The sequence below is a fragment of the Canis lupus genome, chromosome 21 (genome assembly GCF_048164855.1).
Source record: "Canis lupus baileyi chromosome 21, mCanLup2.hap1, whole genome shotgun sequence".
Classification (NCBI taxonomy): domain Eukaryota; kingdom Metazoa; phylum Chordata; class Mammalia; order Carnivora; family Canidae; genus Canis; species Canis lupus.
Window position 1 is genome coordinate 32567332 of NC_132858.1, and position 22292 is coordinate 32589623.

The 22292-nt window shown below is 35.4% G+C and overlaps 1 protein-coding gene across 1 annotated transcript in view; it reads left to right on the forward strand.

Annotated features, from left to right (window-relative positions):
- The first annotated feature begins 13335 nt into the window (after positions 1 to 13335).
- SEMA3A (semaphorin 3A) overlaps positions 13336 to 22292 on the forward strand; it is a 454397-nt gene continuing 445440 nt past the window's right edge. The window contains exon 1 of the mRNA XM_072791326.1: positions 13336 to 13479. The gene's annotated coding sequence lies outside the window, so the exon portion shown is untranslated. The remainder of the gene's footprint in view (positions 13480 to 22292) is intronic.

The following is a 22292-nucleotide window of genomic DNA, read 5'->3' on the forward strand; positions in this document are numbered from 1 at the left end:
TGGATCACGCACTGGGTCACAGGCAGCACTAAACTGCTGAGCCACCGAGGCTGCCCTCATTTCTCTTCATTCAGAACAGGCCAGGTACACAGTAGGCTGTCTGGTGTGTGTTGCTGCCAGGTCGTCTTCAAGGGAATTACCTGCGTGAACACTCCGTTGCCCCAGAGACATTGCTGGCACTTCCTAGGTATGGACAGGCCAACCATGAATCACTCCTCAGATCTCATCTGAAAATTTCACTCTCTCCATGAAACCCTCCCAAACAATCCATTCTAAAGAGTCTTCTTGGAGAAGGAGGGAAAAAAGAGGGAGGTATGCAAAACATAAGAGATTCTTACATATAAAGAACAAACAGAGTTGCTGGAAGGGAGGTGGGTGGGGATGGGGCAAATGGGTGATGAGTATTAAGGAGCACATGTGATGAGCACTGGGTGCTATATGCAAGTGATGAATCACTAAATTCTCCTCCTGAAACCAATTTTATACTATATGTTAACTAGAATTTAAATTAAAACATGAAACCAAAAAATAATAAATAATACATTTAAAAATAAATAAAGTAGTCCTCCTGCTTACCTCTGGGTGTTGTGTTGCTTGGCATCTTATTTGTATTTGTATCATATTTTTACTTTTTAGCATCTGTTTTATCCACTAGCATGGGGGTTGGCAAATTATGGCCCATGGTTCAACTCACTGCTTGTTTTTGTACATAAACCTTTATGGGAATGTAGCTACCGTTGCTTGTTTATGTGTTAACTATGGCTGCTCTTGTGCTACCGTGGCAGAGTTAAGGCATTGCACCAGAGACCACAGGATATTTAAAGCCTGTGCTATTTAGTATCTGGGTCTTCCCAGAAAATTTGCTGACCTCTGCCTTATATTACAGGCTTCTTAAGGTCAATCAATGATTCTCTTTTAGACGCCACTGCATTCCAGATACCTAACATATACCATGCATAGCTGGTACTTAGCTTTTATTTCTTGAATGAATGTTGAATGCTTTAGTGTTGGAAATAATGTGATTCAAAACTTTTTTCATATTAAAAAATAAACAAAGTCTTTCTTTTTCAAGATTGATTTATTTGAGAGAGAGAGAACACACGTGTGCTTCCATGCATGCACATAAGGTTGGAAGAGGGGCAGAGGGAGAGGGAGGCAAGCAAACTCCCCGGTAAGTGCAGAGGGCCCTGAGGGGCTCATCCCAGGACCCTGAGATCATGATCTGAGCTGAATTCAAGAGTCACCTGTTCAACACACTGAGCCAGCCAGGTGCCCCTAAACAGTCTTTGTTTGTAAGTATAGTTGTTTTTCTTCTACTCTAAATTGTTTGATTTTATTATTTGAATTAAACTAATTTTCCATTACTTCCATTTGTTAGACAACATTGAAACAACACAGAGAATTCTATCTAGTAAATCTATATTGCTGAAGTAATAAAAAAAATTGTGTATATTAAGTTCACAGAAAAATCTTAGGATGTGTTGAGTTTGGTTCTCCTGTGTCCTGATGGCATACAAGATCATTTCGATCTTTTTTTTGGCATGGCGTTACTTTAGGGAGTATTTCCAATATGATTCCAAATCACCTTTCCTCCCATTGTTATAGATACAGTTTTGTCTGTCCTCTGAGGTTGGATTTTCGTTTTCCGTTGTACTACCTTGAATGTGACCCACTTGAACTCTGTTCAGTTCATTTCTCACTGCTTCTCTAATTTGCCAAGTTCATTTTAATACTGAATCTATCTTCCATGAGTAGCCCTGTCTTTATTCTCTTCAGAAGATTGAACTCATCTACAAATTTGATGAGCCTATTCTCGATTCCATTTTCCAGGTCATTGAAAAAACACTTAAGCATCTCTGGAACCAAAGGTGACCCCTTCAAAACATCACTTGTTATGTGTCCCCAAGCTCACACTTATTCATCAGTAATCTTTCTCTGGGTATGGACAGGCATTCGGTCTACTGACTGCTGTTGGCGCAAAGTAACATAGCAGCAAAAAGTGTTCAGGAAAAGTATTTTGCTATTGACTTCACTAAAATCATGCAGAAAAGTGGATGATGTTGTTTAGAAGTTGAAATTCTTTTACACATGGGGAATTCTTTTTCTCATTTGTATAGTCAACTTTGCAATGTGGCCTTTCATAAACACTGTGATTAGACAGTTGTTTTGTACAGAAGTCATTTTTTTTCAAGTCTCCTTTATAAGTGTATTCTTTGTCCTCTGTGTTTGAGTAATTACCAAGTTCCATTTATCACACTCTTTCTTGCAATTTTTCTTTGCTCTGTTGTTTCGATTAGAGCCTCAGCTGAAGCCATCACTACCTCTAACCAACTTACTGGGAAAAAATTCTTAACTGATGATAATCTTACTTCTTAACTCTTGTTATAGTCTCAGAGGGAAATATTTTATCAAAGATTATGTCTTTTCATGATTCCCATTCTGAGGAATTAAAAGTGGTTTCTAATTGTCCCCCTGAATAAAATAAACCTCCTAATAGGACATTCAGAACCTTTTTTCTCCTTGTTAGCTTTGACTTTCCAGCACTTTAATAAAAACTCATGCTTAGTGTCCTGCTAAGCAAGCAATAAAATTACCAACATTATTTTATAATCACATTTGCTGGTAACAGAATATGCTTTTATTAGCGGCATTTTTATTTTACAAATCTGTTCATCTTTACCAATGTAATATTCTCATTTACTGCCTTTTAAAAGTATTTCTATGAAGAGCAATCTTATTGGCAATTGCAACTGGCTATATATGTTCTTCTTAATATTATAATCATTTCTTGATATTTACTACTGATGAATTGTGCTTTTGTCTCTGATTTCTTATTAACCTTTTTGGATCCTTTGGAACAACCAAAGGCCAAAAACAGAGCCTTGAATACAACATATAATTATAATTATATATGGGCTTTACTAACTAAAAATTTAAAAAGAAGTCTTACAATTAGCATCATTAATAATCAACCACTAAAAGAAAAGGAAAGGATACTTAAAGATATTACCTAATATACTTACAAATTCAGAAAATCAATTAGCTAAAGAACAATTTTTTTAAACTACTAAATGCTTAAGTGCAACTTACTTGTCTTTTAAGAATAGCATTAATAATGTTCAACTAAGGGACACCTGGGTGGCTCAGCGGTAAGCACCCGCCTTTGGCTCAGAGCATGTTCCTGGAGTCCCGGGATCCTGTCCCACATCAGGCTCCCTGTATGGGGCCTGCCTCTCCCTCTGCCTATGTCTCTGCCTCTCTCTGTGTGTCTCTCATGAATAAATAAATAATACTTAAAATAATGTTCAACTGATATTTATCTTACTGCATGTAGTAGACTTGAATATACTAGATACTTAATAAAAATCTGTTAACTAGAGAACTATTTGTCAGCATAAGTGTATAAAGATATGCATTTCTGACTCTACTTTGCAAAATTATGTGTGTGTGCAGGGAACTGAGTGAGGAGAGAGAACAAGGGATACTTAAAACAATGCCGTATTTACAAAGCACCCATTAAATTACCGAACTTTGGCAACATAGTGGTGGTTTTTAATTTTAGTTCATGATAATACTTGTTAGTGCCAAGATTTATTAATGAGGGAAAGTAGGATACATAAAAGTATGTGTAGTGATTTTTAAGGTTGAAAAACCATTTTGTTGGAAAAAGTTACTTTTATTTCCTAACCAACAACAGAATACAAGGTAAAATTTACATGGACGTTGATGCTAAAATAGTTAGCATATACTCAATATGCTGTCAGTGTTTAAAAGTGCTGAAAATGATAAGAAATGGAATTATGAGTAAAGACTTTGCAAAAGAAAATGAAAAAGATAAAAAAGAAGAAACTCATATTATAGGTGATCTAAGGTGTTGACAAACAATTGATTTTTTAATAACCATGTTATTGGTAAAATAAAGACATGAGGAAATGGATGAGTTTCCTAAAAGTCTTACTAGAAAGAGTTAACTAATTTATGATTGGATCAAAATACACATTATAATAGAGGTTCGTTCTTGATTATTGCTCCACAAAAATCTGGATTTACTAAATAGGTTGTACTGCCTGTACTTTTCCATCACATAAATAAAACGACATATGTAACATGCCACTGTGAAATGTTAAAGTATTGTAGAATGATTATTTGAACAATGAAAACCAGCTTTCACTCTTCTGATACTTCCTGCCTAAAGGATTTTTAGCATTTGCTTTAGTTGTTTTTTTTTTTCAGATTCCTTCAGTGTTCTTTAAAAAGCAATGTCTAAATATGTATAATCAAAATGTGCTGTAGTAAACTTCCACTCAATTATGTGACAAGTTTTAAATCTTGGTGAGAGAAAAATAGTTTCTTTTATATAAGCTTGTGGAAACATTTCTGAAGTCTGGCAGTATAGTTAGCCATCTTTTTCTAATATGAATAAGGTAAAAAAAAAAGTAAAGAGTTAGCAATCATTCTTGGTAGTCATTTCTGGCAAGTCAAGCTAGGATGCATCTTAATGTGTATAATTACTAAATTAGCCCAGATAAGGAGGCAATGTAACATGTTTCTAATGACTTGGAATGTTACCATGTATGTCTAACCCTACCAATTCTGGGACTTTTGGTAAATTATTTAATGTCTTGTAGCCTCAGTTTCCTTATTTATAAGATTGAGTAAGAGTAGTAACTAATCCATAGAGTTGTTATAAAGAATAAATGAGTAAATACTTGTGAAGTAATGCATTCGTTTCCTAGGGCTGCTATAACAAGTTATGATAATCTTGGTGGCTAAAAAAATTAAAAAACAATGTTCCCACAGTTGTGAGATATTGTGTATATTCTCACAATTTGTTAGCCAGAAGCCTGAAAGTAAGGTGTCAGGAGGACTGTTTCCTTTTGGAAGCTCTGAAGGAGAATCTGTTCCATACCTTTCTCCTAGGTTCTGGTGGTTTCAGTTTAATTTACAATAGCATCAAAATAATAAAATACTTGAGAATACGATTAAGCAAGAAGGCAAAAGATTTGTACACTGAAAACTATAATACATTGCCGAAAAAAATTAGACACCAATAAATGTAAGGATATCCCATGTTTGTAGATTGGAAGATTTAGTATTGTTAATATCTAAATACTACTCAATGACATCTACAGATCTAATGTGATCTCTATCAAAATTCTAATGATGTCTTTTGCAGAACTAGAAAAATCAATCCCATGCCTCATATGGACTCTCAAGGGGTTCCAGATAACCAAAACAATTTTGCAAAAGAACAAAGTTGGTGATTTCACACTTCCTGCCTTGAAAACTTACTACAAAGCCCCAGTAAACAAAACAGTGTCTAAGAGTGTAACAACAGACATATAGACCAGTAGCCCAGAAATAATCCCTTACATATATCAAATGATTTCAACAAGGGTGCCAAAATCCTTATTCAATGGGAAAAGTGTAGTGTTTTAGTAAATGGCACTGGGAAAACTATTTATTGTAAAGGAATGAAGTTGTATCTTTACCTAACGCAATATCCAAAAATTAACCCAAAATGGATCAAAAACCTACCGTAAAAGCTAAATCTATAAAACTCCTACAAGAAAACATAGGAGAAAAGCTTTTTGACATTGGATTTGGCATTGATTTGTTGGCTATGGCACCAAAAGCACAGGCAAGAAGAGGAAAACAGTAGATAATTGAACTAAATTAAAATGCAAAACTTGTATGCGTCAAGGACACAATCATTAGAATAAAAAGATGACCCACAGAATAGAAGAAAGTATTTGCAAGTCATATAAATACAACCATTCAGCTCTCTCCTATGTGACAAAAATACTTGAGTGAAGCATCTTAACAAAGTAATTTGGTAAATATTATATTCTTCAAAAATAGATGTCAGGTTGTCTAATATAATTTTTTTAACTTTGCTTTGATAGACTTGATCAATACAGTCAAATGAGTATCATCATATAGATGACTTTTGACAGAATCCTAAATTTTAAAAAATTTAGTCTGATCTAGCTTTGTTTTAATGACAGGCAAATACATACATGTATCTATAAGTACATGTCTACATGTGTTTCTATATATTAAGACATATCTGATTATTTGAAAGATTTCATTTAATTTCTGGATAATATTATTGAAAAAAAATAGGTCTAAATTGACTTTGGAAGTTTAATAAATTGACTGAAATACTTTTATTGATTAGATGCTCCTAATTTGCTTTATTACTTGCTCACTGCATAGATCAGCATCACTTATTTCTTTCAGCCACGTCATGGACATAACATCCTAATCTTTTTAAAGATTTTATTTATTTATTCATGAGAGACACAGAGATAGAGAGGCAAAGACACAGGCAGAGGGAGAAGCAGGCTCCTTGCAGGGAGCCAGATGCAGTACCCGAACCCCAGACCCGGGATGACGACCTAAGCCAAAGGCAGACGCTCAACCACTGAGCCACCCAGGAGCCCCTAGCATCCTAACTTTAATTCATCATTCATTTATTCATTCATCTTTAAAGTTAATACTTTATAGCATCCACCTTAATTTTTTTTAACTTAAGTATTTCTATTTCTTCAAAATATCATTATTTAATTAAGTTAGTAAGGAAGAGACTTTTAGTTTCCTATCCAAAGCATTCACCTGTCTTTTCAGTAATAAACTCTTGATTTATATTCTACATAGTTCAAATGACTTCATTAACCTTCCTCACAGTTGTGAAGCCAGTGTATAAGCAAGGATTGCCATATAAACCCTTTTGGATTTACCCTTTAAGACGGGCTGAACAACTGGTATCAGATCCTTTTACCATTCCAATCTTTCTTCTGGTCATTGCAAAAACAATGACCAGAATTCCACCAACAATTTTGAAACTTAAAGATGACATCTATTATTAGCCGAAAATGGCGCAGCAGAAAGAAAAAAGCTAGATCTCTCTTTGAAAAATGATTCCATATCACACTTGGAAAGCTGTTTCTGGATTTCTCTTAGTTGGACAAAGAGGAAACATTGAATCTATATTGATCTTACTTTTAACCTATTAGTGGAGTTTTTTTTTTTTCCTGTTACTTGTAGAGTTGATTTTCATTCAACCTTCTCATTCATCTCTAATTACTATGAAGTCTTGTTGCTTCTAACTTTGATATTTCTTTTGAATCCAAAGTTTTGTTTGTTTGTTTAGTACTATTATCATTAACAATCCATCTGGCCATCCGAAAGAATTAAATCCAGTAAGTTTTCTGTGTTTTTGATAAATATTTCAAGAAATATTAAGATATACAAACATTTTTAAATGTTTATGACATCTGAACTAGAATATAATCATGAAGTTGGGTATTAGGGATACAGAGAAGGACGTTGATTATCCAACCACAAGCTTATTATGTTCATCCCATTGTATGAGATTCCAGTTCAGTGATCTCATCACACATAAACTTCACAAATACAGATTGGAATCCTATTTTTAAAAATTGATATTTGCAGAAGTTTAATTACTATTAAGTGATGGAATAAGGATTTAAATCAAAGGCTTTTAAAATCTCACACTTTCCACTGAACCACAAGCACATGGCATGAACATGGGGTTAGAAATGGGAATGGAATTTAAGGAAGACTTAGGGTATGTACATCTAGGGGGATAGTCATAAGCAGAGCAAAAACTGATGAACAAATGAGAAATGCAAGGCAGTGCCTGAGTTATTGCAGCGACTCAAAGGCTGTCTTGCCTTTTTCTAATCCCTTCCAATTAATCTTTCCAAAATATATTTATCATGCCTGACACTTACCAGAAAACTTCCAACAATGTTTCTTTGTTCTACATAATCTTTCCCCTCCCAGACTTTCTCCATGATTTCCCTATTCAGACCCTCTATTTGATATAGTCTGTTTTTGTCATCATTCCTGAACCACACGATGTCCTTGCGTACCTCTGAATTCATGCAACCCACATTGATCTCTCATTTCTCCTACCTCTTATTAAATTTATTGTCCATATCATTCTTTCTGATCATAAAATATCATTTAATTTATTATATGTGTGTATTTTCATCTCAAATAGTTTGTAAAATGTCTTGGGGTCAGACATTAGGTCTTGCTTTGCTTCTTTATGAAGTCTACATCAGTGATAGCTTATAAGTAGCTATTATTAGTTGAGCTGAATTAAAAATTGCCTGACATATTTTGAAGGATGGTGAAAATAATATATTTTTTATTTATTATTTTTAGCATTTGGATTAATTGGCTCACAAATATTAATTTGCATATTTTCTAGGATTGGCCTAAGTAAAATTCTAAAGTTGGTAGAAATAATTTTTAGATCTCCTCCTTTCATTCAAATCACTCTGTATTCCCTACCTCTAACCTTTGCCTAATTTTTCCCTCACACAGATCTATCTTTTTCCAGGGCATATCCTTCCCTGGCTTCACCTCTCATGGGGATTCATGCTATTAAGACTCTCTCATCCAACCTGGAGCCTTTTTGATGGTGCACGTTCCATTTTTGACACGCCTGTTTATATTCCCCAAGAAAACTCTTCTGTAATACAGCTGGTCCTTTGAAAAGCATAGTACATTAGCCTTCCAGTGACCACTAGCTAATGTTTTAAACTAATCCAGAGGATAAAGAACAATTTAACAAGATATTCTAGGTAGCATCTTTTGTCCTCCTAGATCATTAACACTTTTGCCACAGCAAAAATTTTGGTAAGGATGTTCTTGATCTTGGACAGAAGGGCATTTTAAAGAAAATATTTAAGGCCTAATAAGAGTAAGAAGTTGACTAGGACTGGAAATATTTTGTGTCATAGAACTCTATCATGCCTGGTTTCATGAAAAATATTGTTCCTAAGTATTTGTTAAATTCTTGATTATTCACACTCAATTGACAAACCTCTGTATACAATTTTTTTCAGACCTACTCGTAGAAATATTTCCTCTGCTCTAATTCTATGCATCCCTTCTTATTGATATTTTATCCTGTACTATTAAAGCAATATGATCAAGTTAATGAAATGCTAATGGTTTGGGGTGCACACTTTTTTCTTCTGCCAGTGCAAGGTGCGTTTTAGAACTGATGAGCCAACAACCAAAGAATAACACTTTTCCCATCTTCTAGGAATAGGTGAATTAGCAGAAACACAACTTTCTGTTTCATCTTCACCTTACGTATAATTGCACCCACCTAAACCACACTAGATAAAAACACTTCTGTGTAGAAGATACAGTTGATCCTATGCTTTAATAAGCTCGGTGTGTTTTATTTATTACATTAACAAGGTCCAGTATTGAAATCATGGGGCAGAAAAATGGAAAGATATGGAGTATTTTTTAAGATAGCCATATAAAGCGTATTTATAGTTAAGAGGTTTTTTGTTTTGTTTTGTTTTTCTGTTTTTTCAGAAACGCTGACTTGCCACCAGGGATCAGCACAGGTGTTTGTTTGTTTTGAGATTTTATTTATTTATTTGAGAGAGACAGAGAGGGAGGAGGGGACGGAGCAGGAGGAGAAGAGGGAGAGGAGAAGCAGACTTCCCACTGACCAGGGAGCCTGACATGGGGCTTGATCCCAGGATTCCAGAATCATGACCCTGAGCAAAGGCAGCTGCTTAACCGACTGAGCCACCAGGTGCCCCAGCACAAGGTTTTTTTTGTTTTTTTTTTATTGCCTTAAACTCAAAAGTAAGCAGTTTGAAACTCAAATTATTCAACACTTGAGCTTTAAAATCTTGGCCCAAGTGAAACACATGTTTTAAAAAAAGAATCAAATCTTGAACCAGATAATTTAAAAACATCATGAATTTTGGTTTCAATTACATAATATCTTAAATATTTGAGCAAATACATAAGACAAATATTTGTAAATTGTTTTTTAACAAAATATTTTGATGATGAATTGAAAATAGCGTATCACATTTGGAATTTATTGAAACAATTTGATTAATAACATATCACATCCACATATCATAGCCACAGTGACCGTAGTCACTATCAGTAAAACTAATGGGGATGTTGTGTGTATATATGATGGTGATAAACCCAGTGGAAAGCAGTAGAAATCAGCAACAGCGTGGTTTGTTGTTGGGAAAATTCTGATTTTTACCTTCCTAAAGAAAAAAGAAAATAGCAAGCCTTAGGCCATTAGTTCATAAATTAGATAACATTTGGTTTTAAAGACTCTCTTGAGGATAGGCTTATATGATTGGTTGTGAATAAATCTACAAATAAATCATAGTAAAGTTTGTATGGTTCTCCAAATCTTACCCAAACTTTGGTATATAAGTTAGACTGGAAACTCTCCAGGACATTGTTTCTTGGGATGTTTCCAATATGTCCCATTTTTAGCCAACATAAAAAAAAAATCAACAATGGAAGTATTCATGGCATTTTATGTAAAACCATGAAAATGTAGAAGTTTTGGGTTTTTTCCCAATGAAAATTTTTGAAATCTGAAAATGCCAATGCTTGGCTGAAGTTCTTAATAAAAGATTTCAGATAAGTCACAGATAAGCTTTAACCTAATGTACTTAAATCCAATTAAAGAAGGTGAAGATTAATTACTCTCCTGTACAGTATCTCTACAGGTACTTCTGTAATTCTCTCAGTAGCATATTTTCTATAACTTGGATAGCAGTGTGTGCTTACAACGTCTTTAGGATATCCAAACCCTCACACATACAAACACGCACTCTAAAATAACCAGACATTATTTCAAAGGCCCTCTCCTTAATGTACAAACAGTAGTTGTTAACCATTTAGGTCTCTTCAAGTCACATTGGCCCCTTGGGTTACATTTAAATCACAACCTGCTTTTTCTCTACTCCTTGTTCCTGTCTTTTTCTTGGTACTCTCTCCCCATTCTTGATACCTTATATTTATTTTTCTTCATCATCTTTTAAAACTGTCCTTAGGGTTTTTTTGCATGTTAAAGCATATTTATTCTCATTCTCTTATTTTGAGTAGAAATATAGAAAGGACATTTTTGCTAAAGCATTATTATTATCAACTCCCAAAGTCAGAAGACTATAAATGTGTATGTTAGTGCTCTGGCGTATAGCATAAGACCATGCTGCTATTCAAGACCAGAGTTTTATTTTTGTTTATCTTAGGCAAAAAGTTTAAATATATGTGAGATTCTTATTATTTAAATAAAATTTTCATGGAAGCATAACTTACTTCATTTTCAGATTTATTTTCTCTTTTTGTCTCTAGAATTAAATAAGAGTTTCTTTTACCCTTTTTGTCATACATTAATATGATTTTACTGCTGAGTAAAAATAAACTATTAGAGGAAGTAAAACATTTATTCACAGGAAAATGATAAAATATAAAAGGGAGAATGAGAAATTACTACTCAAACAATAGATTTGGACTGACTTAGGTAAAGCTGTTAAATGAATTAAAAATTAAGAATTTATTTATTTATCCTTAGTTTTCAATTCTATTCTTCCTTCTTCCATTGATTTGCTGCAAACCAGTTAGAGATACAAAGAAACATTTGCTGAAATGATTTAATTATAAGAAATTGTGCCAATGAATTATTTTAAAATTTACGGCCTTAGGCATTTTTACCCACATTGATTCTTAGAGCCCTTAATGGGACTTTTATCAGTGGGATGGACAATATTTCTATTACCTGTTTGGATGCATAAAGCTAGAGTATTTGACTACTTAGAACTACTCAAAGAAATAAAAGAGGAAATCATTCCCAATTTTTCTAGAAATCAATGATAATCATTTTTTAAAGATTTTATTTATTTATTCATGAGAGACACACAGAGACAGGTGCAGAAACATAGGCAGAGGGAATAGAAGGGTCCCTGCAGGGAGCCTTTTGCAGGACTTGATCCCAGGACCCCGGTATCACACCCTGACCCAAAGGCAGATGCTCAACCACTGAGCCAACCAGGTGCCCCATCAATATTAATCATTTTATCTTGTGCAGGATAAAAATTATTTTGCATGGAGACTGTTGACATGATTCTAGAAGAGTGAAGATTCTAGAGTCAGGTCCAATGGAACTGTGCTACCAAATCATAACAAATATGTGAGCAACTCCAGCTTTCCCTCAGATGGAAACAAAAAGTGACAACTATAATAACATTGACCTTACAGCGTCCTTGTAAGACTCAAAAGAGATAACACATTTAGAGCTCTTTGCTCTGGCATGTAGCAACTGTTCAGTTATCATCATTTTTTTAAAAGATTTTATTTATTTATTCATGAGAATACACAGAGAGGAGAGAGAGAGAGAGGCAGAGACACAGGCAGAAGGAGAAGCAGGTTCCACGCAGGGAGCCCGACGTGGGACTCGATCCTGGGTCCCCAGGATCACGACCTTGGCTGAAGGCGGCGCTAAACCGCTGAGCCACCCGGGCTGCCCTGTTATCATCATTATTAATTATGGTAGTTACACATTATTTAACAAAGGAAAGTAGCTCTCAACAACATAGAAACATAGACTGAACAGTTCCGATCTGTCAAAGTTACTTATATTCATTGTGATTACTTATATATTTTTGATTGTCAGAGTGGTAACATAGAAAGCGGTAAAATTTCTGTGTGTTAAGGTGCTTGAGATCACGTGTGGTACGCAGAAATAACTACAAGAAGATTCTTTTTCAATCACATCTTTTAAAAAAAAATGTCCAATTGCAGAATGTCAATCTCCCTGACAGTGTAAATCTCCTTAAAGCAATTTAATTCAGATTAAAAAGATAAGCATGGCTTCTATAGCAGAATGGGAGATCTGTTTCAAATCCATCACATTAACACTATCAGTAACCCACGATGACCCATGATTGAGTAGTTTTAATTAAGTTCAATTGGAGTACTGGGGGAAAGGTGCTTCATTTAATCCTTCATTAATAGTTAAAGTGAATATTATAAATATCTCTATAACTTTTGTAGCTTGAACATCTTTCTTTTTTATTGAATTTATTGGGTTTTTTTTTCCTGTAGAGTAGTACCATTTGGGGAACTCCGATTCCCAGGAGCTTTAATGCTACCCCACTTCTAGCGCTATAAAACAGAGGCCTGCTGTTTTAATCACGCCTCTCTCTCTCTCAATGTTGTTTGCGCCCTGGTACAACCCATCTGCCTCGAATCTAGGGCTCCGCTGGGGCTGCGCACATCTGCCAGCCAGACTACCTTCGTACACAATTACTCAATCCACCGTAAGGCTCTTTAATAGGAAACAAGTGTGACAACGGCAAGCCTCTTTTTTTTTTTTTTTTTTTCCCTCCTCCCTCTTAAACCACAGAGTCAAATAGCTCTAATAGAGATGAAGCCTGATAGATCCGCCCAGGTGTAGGTGAAGCGGCGGAGTCCGGGGACAGATGCTGCGCTCCCCGCCGCAAGTCCGGGCAGCCCCGCCGCGGGCCGCTCCTCGCGCGGTCACAGGCAGCAGCTCGGGCCGCTCGCGCTGGCGCCGGGTCCCAGGGCGACCTGGAGCTAGGTGAGAGCAGCGGGCAGCCTTCAGGCCAGCGGGGACGAAGGACAGCAAACGCAGTAAGTGGAAAATTCATTCTCCCTTCTTTTACTTGGGAATTAATTAAGGATGTTTACTCTCGGGGAATCCTCCAAAGGCTGCAAAAGTGAACCAGCGAAAAGCCTGTGTTCAGAACCCTGTGGGTTTCCTCCGGTTTCGCTTTGCACGGGGCCCTGGCGCTGTCACTGAAGCTGACACACTCTGCGAGGGACTTCCTCACTCACAAGGTCTCAGAACTAAAATGTGCTGCTAATAACATTGCTAATTCAGTCCTGCAGCCTGGCAGATTACTCACTATTTCTGAGCGAAACCTCCTTTATTGCTGTCAGAAATGGTGGTAGCAAGTGTTTTGTCACAGTTCTGAGGATAAAAAAAAATATGTGCAAAGTACATACTTGGCTTGAAAATAGAATTCAACTTTTACGCATAACTGGATTGTTCCATCACCGTTCATTAGTGTGCAGAATTTGCTTGCGATTTTTGCGTACCAAATCCATTCTACAGCTCAGTCTCTTACCAAAGAAAGGATGCTGAAAACTAAAAGCGGTATTAAGTTGTAGCAGTAATGACAATGATAATGAATTTTTAAACAAACAAGACAAAACAAAAGGTCATTTGTCTAATAGCATAGGAAAAGATATTAAAGCCAGATGTAGGAAATCTCAACTTTGACTTTTTGGTCTTTCATGCTTGGTTTAAAGCAGCCTTCACTTTACGTTTACTTTGCATTTACAACTTCAGATTCACCATTAAACTGCATTTGAGCTCCAAGTTCAGATTTGATCTAAATACAGCCCTGTTCCTTGAGCCCCCTACTCTGATTTTTACTTGGCTATGGGGAGTCTTTTTACTACTTATACCATATATCCTGAATTGTGTTAACAAGCTAACTGTGGTGGACTTTTTCAGGTGGAATGTCAGCCAATGTGAAAGAATGTGTTTGCTGTTCAAATGTATGATGTTCTTTGTAAGAAATAAACACATGAGACATATGCCCTGACAAAGATTCCAGTTATGATTGCTAAATACAATCCATCAAATATTGCCCAGAGATAATCGTATTAAAAAGGATGTGGTTAAAGACTGTCAGCATGTCATAATATCTATTTACAGTCCTTTGAGGTGTTTTTTTTTTTAATTTTGTTTTTTTTTTTAATTAGTCTAGAAAGCTTTGTTGTCTCAAAAGACAATGCACATATATAGGGTACATAGACAGGTGAAATAAGATAAAACACTGTTGCATTGTTTAAATAATTCCCTACCGGCCAGTGTTTTGTTTTTGTTTGCTAACTACTATAGATGGACATCATTGAAATTGATGGGTTAAAAGCCATGACGGTGGAATCCTGATGACTCCTTTGTGTATATTCAGAAATGATTTAGCTTGGATAAAGTTGCTGCTATGAAAGGTTTAATTAATTACTTCTAGTTAAATATATTTCTTTAAGAATTGCATTTGACATTACTGATGGTGGAGTACATACAGTTTAAAAGTCATTCTTCATGATATACTTTAACCGACAATTGTTGGCATTGAATAGCGGTCAATGTCTACCCCCTACAGGGAGAGAATCTAATTTCACTACGCCTTCCCCAGTACATGAATACCACGAGTACAGTTCACACATATGAATGCTGTAACCGTGTCAATGACTCCAACAAGTGCCCCTTAATGAAAAGGTCAGGGCTGTGATTAATAGGAAGCCTTTTTCAAAGGCTGGACTTCACTTCAGCACTGCCATTAGATTTGTTTCGTCTTGATTTACTTCGTTTGCCTTTCAAAGTATAATAAAAATCAAGTGGTCCTATGCTGCACTTTTTAAATAGTTTGTGGTTAGTTTTATGTGATGATAGCACAGTGGTTAGTATATTTGGTTCGGTTAAAAAAAAAGTAAAAAAAATCATTCAAGCCAATTATTGAGGGCATAGGCTGATGGATGAGAATTTTATACTTTATCCAAATAGTTAGAATATATAGCCTTTGACTAAGTTTGAACTAATTAATAAACTTTAAGAGGTGTTGTGGGGATAAAGATGGAGTGACAGAGGAAGGGTTTGGTATTTTACATAAGATTTATTATGTTTAAATGGTAGCTATTTGTCAGCAAGTAAATATACACAACTCATGCAAATAATGATTTTTCACTAATGGAGAAATTCATTTAAGGCTATATAGCTAAGTGGAGATAAAGACAGTAATTATATCTAGTGATATCCTTAAAGAAGCAATTTAGGCATCTATAATATAATGGTGGTTTTGTTACAATCATCCCAGTTAAAACTTATGCTGGAAGCATTAAGTCCAATTTAAAAATTAAAAAAAAACTTTTTAACTGGAATTATATTCTGCTAATAAATATATTAAAATTTAAGCAATTTACAAATTACATGGTCCTTAAATAAATTCCTTTGTTCTTTCATTCATGCAAGTGTCCTGTGTCTCTCTGGCTTTATCTGTACATGTTTTCAAATAAGATTGCAATAAAAGCAATTAAGTAATACAAATAATATAAGTACATGTAAAATATATGTGCTATATTTATTCATGCAAATTCTCATATGCTTGGAGGAAATTTTTTTAGAAATCACAGGATATATTGACTTATTTCGAGAGATATTCTCTCTTAAATAATTTATAATTTTTAACACTAAGTCAACCCTAAAAGTATTTAATAACTCCATTTTCACTTATAACAAAGAAACTACGTTATATATCAAGATAGTAAGTATAGGTAAAAATATAGTTGAATTTCAATGGCCGCTCAAGGAGGAGACAACGTAGTCAACTGTACGATGGGCATAGTGCATTCCAGATGTGCTCCCTCCTTATCAGTGTCCAACAGCTGTGTTTTCCAGGTACTCTTCTATTCACAGTTCCATTTTTGCTCTAAATTGGAAGCCGGCTACTTCCGGGTAGGGTGCTAATGTACTACATTAGTTGGGCACTTGCAAGGAACCAAACACTGCCCTGAGCATTTTTTGTATCCATGATTTATTTAGTCCTTAGGGCCCAGTGAAGTAGGTACTGCTTCTATTCCCATTTATAAAGGTAAAAACAGAGTAGTTGAGAACTTGACCAGTGTTGCAGAGGTAATGAGTAGTGGAACTTGGACTCAAAATAACTTTGCTTGAAAGTAGATAAATCTTCCAAACACTGGAAGCACAGTTTCCTTAACAGGTGACTTTATTATCAATCAAAGTTGACTTTATTTCTGATCACTTTATCATAACTACCTGAATTCTGAAAGAGATTCATAAATAGAAATAGAATGCCCAATCAAAGCAGTTTGTTTGAGAATGATTTAGTTAAATGCGAAGGATTATGACCACACTTCAAGTTATATCATCATTTAGCATTTATAGATTCTACTACTTTCAGAGGTTTTAGTACAGGTACAGGAGGAGTTACAGTTATATGGCAGATATTTGGAGAAGAACTGGTCCTTCTACCCTCACTCGATTGCTAAATTTCCATTCCTATTAAGTCTCTGAGAAGAGTTTGTCATCTGAGGGTATTTCCAATCAAGCTGCTGGTGAAGTTAACGGGGGTGACGCTAATCACGATGGCTTCTCAATGAGTGTCCCCTCAACACATTCCCACCACTAATCAGTGAAGAAAATTAGCTGTCAGTCATTTACTCTTAAAGATTTTCAGGCCTCAATTATACAGTAGGATCATCTGGATTTTTTTTTTAATAGAATACTAATTGAATTTTCCATTTCTCTGTGGATATTTTTGTCATGTAGGCATGGCCTGGAAAACACCCACTTGAATCATTTCATTTCAAATACAGACTTTCCTAGGAACTGTATCTCTGTATCTGTGGTATATTTATCTGCTGGAACACTTTCACCCCAAGACATTTATCCATATAATTGAGAATGTTCTTTGTGGAGAAGTCAAAAACAAAATATTTATGATAAAAAAACCCTTTGATTTCATGATACAACTTTTATCATTGTGGGCTTGTGTATCTTCTCCAAGATAGAGACAGAATATTCAGTTTAAAGGGAGGTGTTTCTTTTTCAATTTCTAAAAGTGCATATTACCATAATTGTTAAGTCAAGACATCCAGTTACTTTTATACAAACAGGCAGATTTATGGATGGCAAGTGTAATGAGCACATGGAAATTACTTCAAATTTTTAGCAACCGCAACTCACTTTTTTTCAAGTGGATAAATGTAAATGTTACTTTAATTCTCATATATCCTTTTGTGTTGACAAAAGCTATCTGATGAAGGTACCTAAGTGTGGTTGGCATTCATAAAACCAGAAACTATTTTATGCAAAAGAAGACAGAGAAGAAAACAATTTTTTCAAACTAATCTGGAAGAATTAATCTATAGTGACAGGATCTGAAAGCTCTAAATACCTTGAGGATTGATGATTAGTTAAAAAACTTTGGTGAAAGACTTCCTCTATCACCATCATTACTCAAAGAGATCAACAGTCTAGCTTCTTGAAGTTAATCTTATCCTCGTAAATCCTTTTTGAATTATCCAGAAAATGCTTTATTTTCATTTGCAGGTGCATCTTCAGTGGGAGAGTCCCCTCCCTCCCCCCCTTTTTTTTACCTGACTCATCCCAAGCCTTCCACCGGGGCCCCAGTCTACAATTCGTTCTGATGTTGGCTCTTGCTGGCTGGCTTACTACTGGCTCAAGTTCCAGGGAAACATTGAGAACACTGTAAGCTTAGCTGTTGTGCTGATGGACAGCTAGTTCCATTCATGTCTGGTGGTCAGAACTTCCACGGTCGCATACACCCTGAAGTCCAAACCAGCAGTCAACCGCAACTCAACTCCTGGTCCTTCCTTTGTATGGAACACTCTTGGTCCCACTTTCCCTACACAAATCAGACTTCTAACTACTTTGGGTATATTTCTGCAACCAATATCCAAAAGTTATTTTCTTATACCCCTGCTTAATATTAAATATTATCTTCATTTCAGGCTTATTGACACCAATAGCCTGCTTTGAGCATGATATGAATTTTTAATTTTCTTGTGAAGTACACTTTATCATTGCTGTGTGTTCAGAGTTAAAGTTGGCAGGTGTGACAAACTCAAGGTTTCAAAGAGGCATCTAATTAGCAGTCAACTTCATTTTGTTTTATTCCTTAATATTGCACATTCAAATTTAGATGAATAGCAGAGAAGGATGATTAGTGTTCTATTTGTACTTTCATTAAGTTTGAGGTTTTGACCTTGTTTCTGGCCAGATGTGCTGGTAAGTATGAATTCCACATGCTACATAATTATTTTCCTGATAAACTGCATTTTCAGTACTCAAATTTATTTTCCCTAGATAAACCATATACTATTAATTATGTACATACCTGTTTAGCATTTTTGCTTGTAGTTGACTGAATTACAAATCTAAAATTCTCCATACCAGGACATAAAACACCAGGGGCCAGGTCCTCTCTTTTGACAATTATTAGTTCATTTTCAAAATCTACAGAATATCCACCATGCAACATTTTTGTGATTTATTTGCACATGAAAGAATTATGCAAAGCTCTTTCTAAAGTTACCAAGGAAAAATTGTGAGAAATTATCATAAGATGTAAAAGGACATGAAAGTGCATAAGCACTGAATGATATTTTATTCAGAATTTTCCAGACTTTTAAAGGGTTCTTTCTGTATGTAGTATGGGACAATATGTTTGATATAATTTATGTTATATAAAGCATAACACCTGCTTTCTCCCCTATATTAAAATATGGTTCAAATGATCCTTTATCAAAAAACTGTTGCCTAAGCCTGAGTTTCACTTAACAAAATAATGAGTTCAAGTAAAAAATTCTTTCTTGGACTGAACAAACACTTCTCAAACCTTTTCCTGATTTAGGGAAACTTAATGAAGGATTCATATTTGATTTTTCCATTTCTTGGTGGGTCTCTTTCTGCCCTGTTTTGAACAATTTAAGAAATGAAACAAAGTTAACAATGGAAGCCAAAAACCTTTACCATTTGAAAGGGAGTGACCAATACTGAATGCTTGAATTAAGCTTGGTCTCCCTACAATCACAGCTGACAATTGCTGGACATACGGTAAAGAGGAATATTGTTTTTGTTTTTTTTTTTAAGATTTTTAAAATTCATTTATTCATGAGAGACACAGAGAGAGGCAGAGACACAGGCAGAGGAAGAAGCAGGCTCCATGCAGGGAGCTTGATGTGGGATCACGCCCTGGGCCGAAGGCAGGCGCTCAACCACTGAGCCACCCAGGCATCCCAAGAAGAGGAATATTGTTAGGACTAGCAAAAATGTCTTAATATTCACATAGAACATTGATGTATATTGTCATATTTGCTTCAGCTACCCTATAACACCATTTTTTCACTTCTTAAATAATGTTAGAAGTATGTTTTAAAATGACCAATTTCGTGAGCAAGTATTTAACTTATGTGACATGAAAATTTGAGTAAGAGTGGTTTATGTGCAAGCACTTTCATTCCCTTTAAGATAGAAAAGCAAATATATGTGGGTGAATATGGAGAAGCATAAAGTAACTACTATATCGCTTGTGGTTTACGTTCTCTCTTTTAATCTTCATATTGGTAGGCAAAAGATATTTGTCATTTCCATTTGACAGGTGAGCAATGTGTTTTACTTCCTCAAGTTTATGAATAACATTAAACTAATAAAAAATATTTTCACGTGACTGATACGATATTTGAAAGCAGTAAATGTGCACAAACATGCCAAGATGCCCAATATGCAGGTTAAGTTGGGACAGAAACTGTTTTTATTATAGTTTGACTGGAATTTAGAGACTCAAACTACTTCAGTACATAATGAATCTCAAGGATGCACAATACACTGTATAGACGGTAAGAGTCATGTCTGACAAAAGCCATAGTATTGCCATTACATTTTGATTTGAGAAAATACAAGAAATGAGTATGATATCAATGCCACGTCTTTCAAGAAGATGTTTTACGTTGGTACCTTTAGGAGAATACAAATGTTGTAGATGATTTTATCATGTAAAAAATGATGTATATTTTATATCAGACCTTGTCTTTACATCATATTTTAGGCATATTCATTAATTTGTGTTACAGTAATGTGATAAATAACTTGCTCTCTGTGTGTATGTAGTTTATGTGTGAAAGCAAATATAGGCATGTATGAATACACCCTCTATTAGCATGATTTCTATTATAAATTCCACGGTAATAACTTGATTAAATAAAAATGATTATTTTGTTTAAAGAATTATAGTCCCTAGTTTAAAAACCAAATTTCATCACAAACTCCTGTGTATACCAACAGGAAAAAAAAATCTATCATTTAAAATATTTGTTTCCTAGCTCACCAAGCTGTTTTAGAGTTTTGAATATTTACAGTAATCATTTGCTACTCTAAACTGCTATGTAAACCCTGTATTTTTAAATTTAATGTATTACTTTAAACAATGACTGTGGCTACCAACAGCATTACACAGAGGTCTTGTAAATGGACTCTAAGTTTTTAAAGTATTATTAACTTCTTTTTATTCATTTTGGAAATTGTCAACTTTGCTTTTTTATTATGACAAGACCCAAAAGTTTATTTTATTAGTATTACTTGTCATGTATTGCCCATTTGGAGTCTTATTAGACTCTCCCAAACAACTAGATCCACAAACTTAACATTGGCTAAAGCTGACACTTTAGCTCCTTGGCTAAAGCTGACACTTTAGCTCCTTCTAAGGAGACAGGAGAAGAAGACACAAAAGACTGCTGGCAGGGCAGCTTCAGGGGCTCCACCTGGCTGAGGCACAGCAGAGAAGCTCAAAATGATGCAGGTGGAGAAGACATCAGCTTAAAGCCTTCCCTGTGGAACCAGTATCTCTGTTACAGGAGGGGCACGGCTTCTGAGGTTCCTGCAGGTGGTCTGCCCAGTGGAAGTAGTTGCCATACTCAGGGAAACCTGACATTAGGCTTCCCGTCAGGTATTTACGTTTCTCTCAGTCCCAGTTCAGGATAGCAGTCAAGGTCATTTTTGCCACAGGTAAATTTTCCTAGGCATGCCGTTGGCATTCTAATTTTTATCGTATTTCCAGGGAAAGAGAGCTAACCAGTTCATAAAAGATCAAATTGTCATGACAAAAGGGCAAGTATGTTGTAGTTCTCCACCCACAGGCAGTTAACATGAAGTTTCAGAAGATTCCTTTGAAGGGCTGGCATAGCATGTTTCCATTCTGTCCTCAAAAGCAGACTGCACCTACATTTACAGTTACGCTATTGCACAGAGACCTGCTGTCATTTGTTGTTTTGATGTGGCTTCCACAATAGTTTTAAGGATTTCTGCCCCTCTGTAAACTTTAAAAACTATACATACCTACACACTGACATTACGAAGGGCTGAAAGAGATGTAGATCCGTGAATTAAAATCCCCAAGAGAATTTTGTCCCCTTTATTTGAGGCTAGCCTAAGACTATATGAGATTTTTCTAAGACTAAAGCTCAGAATCATTTATGTAACTGCTTAAATGAATAAGACTTCACATAAGATAAGCCTGGAATTGCTTCCAAAGCTCAGGATGCTATTTCCGGAAGACCCCCTTTGGCATGGAACAGGCTAATAGGACCCATCCATTGAGTATCAGGTGTGGCCACAGCAATAATGTTACACATCAGCATGTTTTAGGGAAAGAAAGTGAATGTGGCAGGAACTCTGGCTTTTCTGGAGGGAAATAGTGTCATGGGCATATGATACTTGCGGGCTCCTACAACTATGACCATCCAAGTTTAAGGATTGACTTAAAGTATTTTTTCAGAAAGGACTAAGGGCTGGGCAGGTTAAAAGCATTTTGAGTGCATTTATTATTGTGGTTGCC